The sequence below is a fragment of the Thermobia domestica genome, chromosome 6 (assembly GCF_964235325.1).
Source record: "Thermobia domestica chromosome 6, izTheDome1.hap1.1, whole genome shotgun sequence".
Classification (NCBI taxonomy): domain Eukaryota; kingdom Metazoa; phylum Arthropoda; class Insecta; order Zygentoma; family Lepismatidae; genus Thermobia; species Thermobia domestica.
Genome location: NC_137459.1, coordinates 241158384 through 241170432, shown reverse-complemented (window position 1 = coordinate 241170432; position 12049 = coordinate 241158384). Strand labels below are relative to the sequence as shown.

General features: G+C 37.5%; 1 protein-coding gene across 2 annotated transcripts in view; it reads left to right on the top strand.

Annotated features, from left to right (window-relative positions):
• Window positions 1-12049, top strand: part of LOC145688442 (uncharacterized) — a 187710-nt gene that overhangs the window by 61818 nt on the left and 113843 nt on the right. The window lies entirely within an intron of this gene.

Below are 12049 nucleotides of genomic sequence, written 5' to 3'. Positions count from 1 at the left end.
GATTTTTTTCAGTGTTGTCAGTGTTGATAATGTTTTCAGTGATATTTTTGTGTGATTCCCCAATGTTGCCAACTCCTACAAGAAGAAAAATAACCCTTCGGCTTATTTTTTAAACAAGCCAGGGGGTGTAATATCCTACGTGATGTTGTAAACAAACAATTCCACATGTCAGTGTTTACAAACACTACCACGTGGTTCGGCAAGAAGACTGCACACCAGATGGATCTACAATCACTTGCAGATGACGGCTTCTAGCCCCTCCCACGGAGCAGAAGACGACATCGGAGCAGCAGCGTCACCGCCACCAAAGGAACCTTATAAATTAGATGGACAAAGACAATTCAGTGCCAGTTTTCTAGTGACCCTCCTCTAGTCTGCTACGGGACTTTAGGAGTAACCTAACCCCAGGCCTCTAGTCTGCTACGGGGCTCTGTTGGCCACTTAACCCGCCTTTGCTTGCTATGGAGCATTGGTTCCTTAATTCCCCTCTGCTTTGCCTGCTACAGGGCCCTGTGGAGATCCTGTCTGCAACCTTACGGTAAAAAGACAACCTATAACTAACCCTGTATATTAGAGAAATTATTAGTGTAGTATTTTGTAGAAATACTTCTATAGTGGAGAAGTTTTATAATAAAACTGGTAGTGGGAGATCTTTTCAGGAAGACCTTTTATTAGTGCTCTACCTATACCTATATGGGACAAAACTTTACAATATTAACATAATGTATTTCTACATTCATAGATGTCCCAGTGTTTCTGGAGGCTGTAATTTCCTTATCACAACAACCTGAAGACTTGAAACTAATATGTAGGTTACCACCCTTATCATCAAATTGAATTTGAGCTCCTCCGTGGCTAAGCGGTTAGCGTACGCGCCTTTGGCGTGGGAGACCCGGGTTCGATTCCCGGCGGGAGCTCATGTGGTTCGGATTCCACGTTAATCAGTAGGTCCACGTCTCATATAGCCTCGCTGCTGAAAGGGACGCTAAACTAAAATCAACTCAACTCATCAAATTGAATTTGTACGCATTCAAACTGAAATTTAGTACCACAAACAATACGTTTTTAAAGCTCTTTGCCTACCATAAATTGTTTCTGGAAAGTACTGCGCATGCGCAATAGTTTGAGGAAATTTTGCTGTATTGACTATCATCACTGCTCGCAATTTGTACCGATACCTGTATAAAATCAGACATTTCTAATAGTATTAATAATAAAAATGATCCACAAGAGGTAGTTTACTTTTTTTTTGGGGGGGGGGAGGAGGGGATGTTTTTATCAGACAATTTTCTGAAAAAAAAAAACTCTGATTTTTTCATATTTCATAAGTGTTTCATTGATAACACTAATAAGTGCCATACGTCATTTCTCATGAAAAAAAAAAAAAACAATCACTACAAATAGTTTAATTTTAGGTGTGAGTTGTCTTCAATACAAAGTTGTCCGAAAATGACATAATTTTGTTCGTATTTCACAAATATTTTTTTTCAGCAGCATAACATTATTTACTCTAACAATAGAGCGAGAAAGTTCAGTATGATGATCTTCACCTTCTATTTTGTGTTGTGTGGTGATAATTTCACTACTTTTAGGTCAATAATTTGTTATGTATAAAGCAGTGGATTATTTGCCAGAAAATAATGAAAATAATACACAGCACTAATAAAAGGTACAATATAATTTCTTTCTCCTAACGCTTCATCTGACAGGAAGGTAGAAGTAGAGAGAAAAAAGAAAAAGAACAGAAAAGTAGGTGTGATGCGTCCAGGTGGACTCCATATTGAAATGGTGGGTCATGATAGTGTTACTGGTTGGAGACAGTTTAAGGGAGAGAGATAAAACTACTCATATGGGGGCAAGAGCGTAGGAGAGTAAAGTTGTAATATATATAAAAAAGAACACTTTACATGCCTATAACATAGGAAAAAAAATTGGAAAATAAAATAAATTAATGAAAAGTATAAATTATGAGCAAGAATTAGCAATATAATAAAGAAGACAATGGAGGATGAAAACCATGTACGGAAAGCAATAGTAAAATATATATATAAAAGGGAATTGGCGAGACGAAATTAAGTTTTCCTTGCATGTGTGTGTGTGTGTGTGAAATAGATCGATTTTGTGTGGCAGGAACAACAGCAAGAGCAGAATTAGAAAACACTGATTTCTTTGGTGTTCGTTCAATTTATCCATCTTTTCACCTTTTCTTCCAAATGCTCGAATGAGTTCCGGTTTAATCACTCGTGTCCGTCAATCTGCCTTGGCAATCACCTTCAATTCGTAGTCCCGAACAACAAATCGAGGCCCATCTTCCAAGCATAAGATTCTACTAATGAATTTTCGAAATGACGTTGTATATTAGCTCATATTGTCTTCATTTACCCCGCACATTCATTAATGTTTCTAACTGATTGGGTTCCTTCACGACCGAATTTAGATAGGTTGAAGTAAATTTTTGCAAAAATTGTGTTTTGGCATGCTATTGTCTCAGGCTTGAAAATAGACGAAAGCACAGGGATATTTCCTATAATGTATTACAAGGTACAGAACATAAGCTTTCAAATGATACTAACTAGATATACAGACAACATACTTCGTGGCTACAGTTGTGTCAAAATGAAAACACCCGAATTCCGTCGTTTCATTTGCGCAACTCAATCCAGTAGGATACGGCAATAACCTAGTAGTAGAGACGAGATTTTTTTGCCAATGCGATATGTGCGAAACGTTAAAAAATGCGCATATGTTTCAGGAAACATAAAACTTTTCATTTTAGAGCTAGATATCACGTTTATATTGTCGCGAATTTTTGCGAAATTCGGCATTACTTGCGATAAATGCGAATAAAAGCGAAAAAGTGGAATTCTTGCTAATTATTAGTAATAATAACTAAAAGGCGCATTTCCAATATTATTTAACTTAAAAATCGTTGCATTTTACAGAAAACGTGCACAACGCTAAATTAAGTTATCCATAAAATCCGTAAGCTTGCACGACGTGATGTTACTTTCTGGGATTTTCAGTGCCTCTTTGTGCATCACTAAGGCCAGCCGGGATCTTTATGCTCACCTTATTGTCAGGAAAACGAAAGCTTGCAAAATAAATTAGAGTTAGCTCAAAGGGTCTGCTTACTGCAGAATTAATTAAGATGGGTCTGCTTCTCACCAGGCTGAAGTTGAAGTAAAGTTGAAAACTTGCGTGTCAAAAGTATTGATGAAGCTGCAAAATTACACGGAAGCAAGTGACGATAATTCTGTGTGGAGAGTACGAAAAGCTCTACGAATTATTTGATTCAGAAACTGTTTCATTTCATAAAGATGTAGACATAAACGAAACTGAACTGGTGTTTAAATCGTTGACTTTCTATTGTGGTGAAAATGTTCATGATCTGTTGATTGCTTACCGTGAATTTGAAAGTAAGGTCATTGCAGTTCTCAACAGTGAGGATAAGGAAGTTGACATTGTATCATTGTTAAACAGTTTAAAATTAACCACAGGTCGTTTGCAGTCAGCTCGTTACATTCAATATGGTTGCCAGTCTCGAGTGTTAATGCCAAGAGATTCTTTTCCAAGTATAATATGATTGTTGCTGAGAGGAGAGCAAACTTAAAAGAATTGATAATGTCTTGCTGCATGTTATCCTTTAATTAAGGATGAGGTTAGAGGAAGTGTTTAAACTTTTGCATTAATTTATATATTTCAGTGAATACATTAGCAAGCATGTGCTCCTAATTAAGGTATATCCTCATTTTTGTATTACCGTCAAATGGGGCTACGTTGATACAAAAAAAAAAAAAAAAAAAAAAAAACATATGTTCTTAAATATTTTGTAAACAACATACTGTAAGCCCAATGTTATATTTTTAAAACCATGGCACAAAAAAGTACTATCACTCTGTTGATAACCATTGTTGTCAGATAATGTCTTCAGCTAGAAAAAAAATGAAATACGAGTGTTCAAAGTAGCCCCATTTACATAATGTTAATTGTTATTATAAAATTATTCCTATAAGCTCTATGGTATTCTTTGATATTGAGTTTAAAAGAAGCGAGTTTTATGAACATTTTGGTATATATTACATAGTTGTGCGATTTTCCTAACGGTCTACAGAAAATATTTTTAAAATGAACTTACCCAATATTTCTTAAAGGTTGATGTCCATCGTATCACTATTGCAACTTGAATATTTAAAACTTTAAAAGGTCTCTCTTGTAGTAAGAGGTCCGTATGTTCATATGAATCTAACAGAGACGTTTTTAAAGATACGCAAATATTTTTTTCGGTACGATGGATAAGCACTATTTACACTATACAGGATGGTAAGAAACTATTTGTATACGATTGGAACATGCTTGGCCTTATTGCAAATTGAGACTTTCAAAAGAGATGCCACCAAACTTAAGAAGCCCTCGATTGCTAAGAATGGGCTCTGGTAACATCGGAACAATGTGTTTTGCACAAACCATATCACTGTCTACATTTTCGGGTCAATAGAATGTCATACTGGTACCTGTTTTATTAATGCGCGTAAACTTGACTTTCCAATTGCAGCTCTCTTTGTCTATGACTTGCCCAGTATAATGCCATTTACCTTTCTTTAGAATATACCGTACTATTACCCACGAACTGATTTTTAGACCCACCAAAATCAGCTGTTCATAGTAGTCCCATTTCTTACCAAAAATGACATGTGGTTTTCAAAAAATTACCAAAATTTGAATATAGGATAGACAACAATAGAACCTATTGGAATCGGTAGATAATGGCTGAGATTTCATCAGTAACACTGATTTAGGAAGTTACTGCTTTAAACCAGAGTTCCAGAGAGACAATTTTCTGGTCGACGAAAAATTAGAAAAAACATCGCTTCATATTTAATTTTTTTTCTCATACATCATTGTTAGTAAAGTTTATAGATTTGTCATGGTTGAATTCAGAACATTCCAAACTACTACTTGCAATATTCAAATGAGCCGCAAATGACTTTTCAGGGCATGAAAATTTTGATTGAAACATTTTTTCAGTTTTGTTCAAAGAAGCCCCCATGTTCATAGTAGCCCCATTTGACGGTAGATACACCTTGCTACCAAAAATATACTGTTTACAAGTACCATATTAAAAGGAAAAAAAAATGTGCTACATTTTAAAAAAATAAATGCGAAAATTGTGATAATTAATGCTACAAAATATCAAAATTGTTGTGAAAAAGTTTCATCTCTACCTATTAGTTATACAGTCCATCAGAAAATTAAATCCTTTTAAGCCTCAAGGGAAATGATCACTTAATTGTGCGCGTCGCGAGTAATGCTGTATTAAGTCGCGTAGTATACGTTGAGAATCACTTTCCTTTTCTTATTATTAATAGTTGATTAACTATCTTAGTTTTTGTTAAGAGATTTAAGAAAAAATATAGAAAACATACTTATTTGCTTGTCTTAGGCTATAAAGGCCTTTATATACAGTGCACAAAGATCAAGTTTCCTATCATGAGCTCAGTAACATATTTTGATTTAAAAATCTAGTTTAGCGTCCCGTTCAGCAGCGAGGCTATATGAAACGTGGACCTACAACTCAACGTGGTATCCAAACCATATGAGCTCCCGCCATGAATCGAACCTGTCTTCCACGCTTGAGAGGCGCGTACTAACCGTTTAACCACGAGGGAGCTCTCAGTAACATATAATGCTTCTTTAACTTTGTGTAGGCTGCTGGTATATAGTAGCAAAGCATTAAAAGAGATCCTGCTAATAGGTTTACTAGGAAGATAGGGACTAAACGCCAGCTTTTGAGAATTGTTTCTCAATTGCATATATATATCTATATCTATAAAGGTAACCAAGAAAGTTCTGGCGCTTTTTGTGGAGGTATATGTTCGATTGGCCCTCACACCGTGAGTTGAATGCGAATGGAGATAAGGCGAAGGTCAGTTGTTTGTGTAGGTATATCCAACATACTACCGAGTTGTGGCAGTTCAGTTACATCGTGAACTTGCGTAAGGACAGAGTGAACATGGGACCCCCACAGAGCGTCATAAGGGTGTGAGTTCAAACTGGGGCCAAACGCCGCTGCAGCGGGGCGAAAGATATGCCAGGCCTTTGGCGAGGGTTTTATGACTACGCAGACAGTGCAGCGGTGGTTTAACAAGTTGAGGACGGTGATGAAACACTCGAAGTCGCACCACGTGTAGACCAACACATCTAAAAATGAAGATCTTCAGGCAGCAATTAAGGCGAACAGTGGTAAGACATGTGAGGAACTGGGACTACAATTCAGTGTGAGTGGAGACACCATTCGACACCACCTCTATCAACTTGCGAAGCACTACAAGTTAGATCAATGGGTTCCACATGATTTGACTCTGGCTCAGAAGAATACACGAGCAGACACGTGTTTTTTTGCTGTCTCGTCTGAGGAAGGAACTATTTCTGGACAGTGTTGTCATGGAATAAGAAGTGGGTCCAGTACGAAGCTCCACGGCACCGTCATCATTGGTTAGCATCCCATGAACCGGATCCAAAACAGCCGAAACCAGCACTGCACGAGAAGGTCCTCCTGTGTGTTTGATGGACTGCTCCCGGCATTGTGCATCGGGACCTTCTACCAGCTGGTCAGATCATCAATGCAACTGTGCACTGTCAGTAGTTGAGCTGTGTTCAAGAAAAACTCAAAAATCTGTAACCAACAGTTCTGAATCATAAAGGGGTCCTTCTTTTACAGGACAACGCTAAGCCCTACGTAGCTAGGATGACCGCGGACACTATTCTACGCCTTGGATGGGAAACACTATTGCATCCGCCATACTCCCCTGACATTGCACCGTCCGATTTGCACCTGTTCCATTCCTTGGACAATCATCTTCGAGGACGCCAGTTCAAATCCCTAGTAAAGGTGCAAAAATGAACTTGATACTTTCTTCATTTCACGGCCCACCAAGTTCTACCACCAAGATGTTTGAAGGTGGTGGGTGAAAAAGCGACAGAACTTCCTTGGTTACCTTATATATATATACTAGCCTTTGGCTAGCTGGGAGCTCCACCCGCAGACCCTCGCATCTCTTATGTATCAGCCTTTGCATCCCCGAATTTTAAGTTTCTTTCGTATTTCAACTATCTAAAAGATAATATTTTGAATCCCAAGAAAACGTCCATTTAAATAACATGGGAATTTCTTCATCCCCCTTTAGACCCCCTAAAACTTATAAATATTCACTTTTGGCAATTTTTCTGTCGGTCAGTCCCGGAAAGCTACAATCATGTCAAATTCAATCATTGTAGTCCTACAGGAAGAGCCCAATAATTTTGTGGTGTGAAAAGAGTTCCATATAAATAACATAGAGAAGATTTTTCAGTTCCCCATAAAACAGGGTTGGACCCACCTGAAAAAACCCACTTGGGTTTTTGTGCTTTTTGTTAGTATATTGTTGGTACAACTAAGGTGATCACATTGAAAGTGATTTTTATCAGATTTTGGCTTTTCCTTGGGCGAATTAGATGCCTTTGTGTTAAAGTATAGAACACCTTTGAACATAAGACCTTTATAAAGTTCTGAATGAATAAGAAATCTTACCTTAGCTTGAGATAATTATAGAACCAATTAATGTACGGACTATGCTTATAGGCTGTTTGAAGTAAAATATGTATTAAATAATTTTATATTTTAGAAAATACTTTCCGTGAATAGTGTGCTTGCTGACTTGGCGACGCCGAGGGACGTTATCCCTCATATGTTTGACGGGTTTAAGGCCATAGGTGCCGATACTAGGGGAAAGTACCTAAATATGGAATACCGTTCCATTTTTGGGCAACTGTAGCTCACCTTATACGACTCTACATATGAAAAAATGTGTGTGCATTCTATACACATATGGTAATAACTTTTGCATTTAAAGTCAGTCAATAACAAAAAAGAGACCCCAAAAATAAATGAAAATCAAAACAATACAAAATTGGTACTCGAGAAAAAGTGCTCTAAATATGGAATACCTAAACAACTCTCATGAAATATACCAGAATTATTTACATGCTTCTAATATAGGTATGCTAAGTAAAACAAAGGAAGTTGCCAATACAAATATTTTAATTACATGATACAAAGATGTAAATATTCCAAAGATTGTTTGAAAAATGCAAAAATGTAGTAAATGAGCTGTAAAGTTACAAAAAGAAACACAGAAGCAAAGAAGCAAAATATGCAAGGAGACATTTATATCTTAGAGTTGTAAAGTTAGGTAATAGAAAAATTATTAGATATGCTGCCTAATGTTAGATATGCTGCAAAACGTCCAATGAGAAATCTATGTCTATTCACAGAACTCACAGATATAAACACCTTTGTCATATCCAGCACATTCATTGTGAACCCAGGATTGGTAAATCATACACATCGCCCACTTTTTACCGCCTTTATCTTTAGAAAATTTTGAGCAGAAGAGGCACTCAGCGCCTTCTCCTGTCTCTGGTTGATCATTATCGGGAATGTTACTACACGTTGATGATTGATCATCATATGCGCTAATGGACATAGATGTTTCAGAATCTGAAGTTTCACTTTGGGGACGACTGTCATCACATTTGTTTCGTAACTTACTTTTCGTGCATTTCTTAGTTAATTTTACCTTTTCTGTTGCATTCTTCTGTTTCTTACCCTTGTTTTTTGCACTGTTCTTTATTTTTAATGGTTTTCCACTATCGACAGCTTTCAAAGACTTCTCTAACTGATTTTTGTAAGGTGATGAAGTAATGACTGCAGAGGCAGCCCTCTTCTTCGCTGCGGGCACTGATGATATTTGCCATGGAGTTATACTGCTGCCAGGTGATCCACTTGCTGAAGCTTCAATGGCGATTGGACAAGCAGAGGTAAAGTGAAGGTTCAGAGCCTAGTAATGGTGTAGGAGGGGAAGAGAAATCTAGTGAAGGTTCAAAGCCAGGTACTGATCTATATTGTTGTGCGTGGTTTGCTTCAAGAAAGTCACTATCATTGAAAATGTGGGGATTGAGGAGCCAAATTCCCGTCACTCTAAAACGGGAATTGGTGTTTGAAGCAGTTCGTGCTTTCACGTACGCTTTTCCAAAGAGTTCTGCTACCTCAAATGCAGAGAGAGGCCGCACACAACCGTCTTCTGTCCTAATAGTTCTCATTCAAAATCCTGATCTCTTCACTGTAGTACGTTTTTAAGGAACTCATGAAGGTTCTGGCAAGAGGCTGCAGTTTGTGCAACGAATGTGGAGGAATACAAAGTATTAAGACATTATTGCCTCTCGCCAAATATAAAACTTCTAAATTCCTTGAGTGGGCATAATGGCCATCAAGAATGAGCAACAATGGGGATTCTTCAGATTTAATAAAATTGTGTATTTAATAAAATGTCTGAAGCATTCAGTAAAGAGATTACTCTGTATCCACCCAGAAGGATGACACGCTCCAATAGATCCTTCAGGAGCACCGCGCATGAGGTGATTTGACCACTTTTTCCTTGGAAATATTAGCATGGGAGGAACATAAATACCCGTGGCACTCATACACGTTATTACGGTCACTAAAGAACCTCGTCCTGCAGAGCTAATTGCGCCTATTTGACGTGCAAAAGGTCAAAGAAGTGAGTCACTTTTTTTTTTTCTTTTCTTTTTTTTACGAAAGCCAACGGTTCGATTGTATGACGTTTGTGTCTGTTTTCTGAAAGAAGGTTTTTCCTTGTGCCTCTTCATAAACAATTTCAGCCAAGTCTTTCCTGTAAACTCGTGGCACTTTCAAAACGAGTGTGCAAGTCCATTTTGTTTGGATAATTGATATGCCATTGTTCGCACATCCCTCCGAATAAGACCAAAAACATCTGTCTTCCGTAACTAACAGGTACTGGACCAGTTCCTCCTCCATTTCCGGTGTTAGAATTGGTTTTCTTCCTAGCTTACTCACAACAGCTTCTTCAGGACTCAATTTAGATGACGCCAAGTGAAAAAGTATTGTCCGAGGTACATTATATATTTTGGCCGCCTTCAAAAATCCCATTTTCTTCTTCCTCACATCGTGAATTGCACTCCTCATTGCGTTGCGGTCCCAAGTCTTCCGCTGTTTAGTCATCTGGGAAACGAAACAAAAAGATTGCTTAAGACTAAATATGGAATACTATTCCACATTTAAAACCTTATGGTATTCCATATTGCAAGCCTCACCATATTTGTTTTCATAACCACAAAAATGGTACTTAGCCTATGTACAAGATAATCTAACTTGCATAGCCTATAGCTAGAAAACACCAACTTTCCGCGTGATTCACTGTCAATAATTTCAAATTACAGTGTGACTAAGAAAATTACTTCTGAAACACTCACCTTCGATAATCAACAATTGCGAACATCCACTCCTTGAAGTATTGCGTGCAACAAACTGCTTACTTCACCACAAACTGACCAGAAACGCATGACAGGGTACATAGTCAAACGTCTCCGAACACCTTCACGAGAGTGCACCACCCACCAGGGTAGATACGGTGGTATTCCATATTCTCAACCCTATTCCATATTTAGGTACTTTCCTACACCAATAAATATGCAGTGCATTAGTAAAACTACTAGTATTATTTTCTATTACCTTTGATGGTAACACAAATATTCTTCACTCTGGTGCTTGGGGTCCCGGGTTCGAACCCAGCCCCCGCCAAGTGAACTTTGTGGTGGACAAACATCGTGCTCGTGGGTTTTCTCGGGGTTCTCCCGTTTCCTCCCACTTTCTTCATTCCACCATTTCACTCATCTCTCATAATCACCGTCTCCTTTAGCCTAACCGGCATAACCGTGGGACGTAAAACTCAAAGATTTCATTTCATTTTTACAAATATTCTTCAGTAAAATTTGGTTTTCCAACAACAAAAGTTTAGTTCAGTTATTTGTTGCTACTCTTCAAATAAGCATTCGGTAGAATCAACACCAGCAATAGCGTAAAAATTCTTGTCAAATTTAAAAGCTTAATGTTCGAAGTTCCGAAGACTACGTAACGCTTACTATTTCAAGTGCTCAATTCAAAATTCCGTACTATATAATTGAAGTGTCGATGTACAGTAAAGAAAGCAAGCTGCATTTTCGAGGGGGAAAAAACCGTCATGAAAGAAGTACTCGGGGAAATTCCCGCAATTGAACGCACAAAGCATCGGAAGTGAATACTTCAACATTAAAACCATTTATTTTACGCTCAAAAATATTTAATTTCATTTAAGACTTTTTGAAACATTTACTTTATAAAATATGAATTATATATTTAATTGTCTTAAATTAATTTTCTGGAAAGAACTGTCTTGCAACCAGTGCTCGGGAAATTCCCGTAATTCAACGCGCACAGTATCGGAAGTGATCTTCAACAAAACATTTGACGAATGTCACTGAGGTTCCTGGGATGATTTGATCTACATTTGTTCATTCGTCCTTTAGATCAGTAGACGAATATTTCACCTCCATCAGCTGTGTACCCCCCCCCCCCTTGGAGGCTATTCGCCCCTGGTGTACCACACATACTACATTATACCACTTTCGATCTTTTAAGTTTAAAGTTTCAGGTTACAAGCACGAGACACTCTAAATTTCCTGTATAGATCTTAGGGGTATAACAACGTAAAATTTCAAAATGGTGGCTATTTTCTTTTTTCAAAATAGCTGTTATCCACGCTACAAAGCGCAATTTTCGGTCTTTCAAGTTGAAATTTTCAGAATAGAAGCACGAGATACTCTAAATTTGCTATATAGATTTTCTCGGCGATCCAATGTAAAATTTCAAAATGGTGGCCATTTTTTCAAAATTGCACTGAATAGAAAATTGTTGCAAGATGTGACAATGATAATCTTGAAATATAAATTACATTTTAACACTCTTACCCCAAAGACATTGAAATATTTTGAAAAAAAAAAAACTCGAAAAAAAAACAATTAAACCCGAAAATACCCGGAAAACTCATATGAGCCCAGGTGGGTTGGGCTTTTTCAGAAAAACCCGGGTTTTTTCAAACCCTGCCATAAAAGCACTCTAAAGTTAGAATTTTTAAATTTTTAGTGACTGACTTAG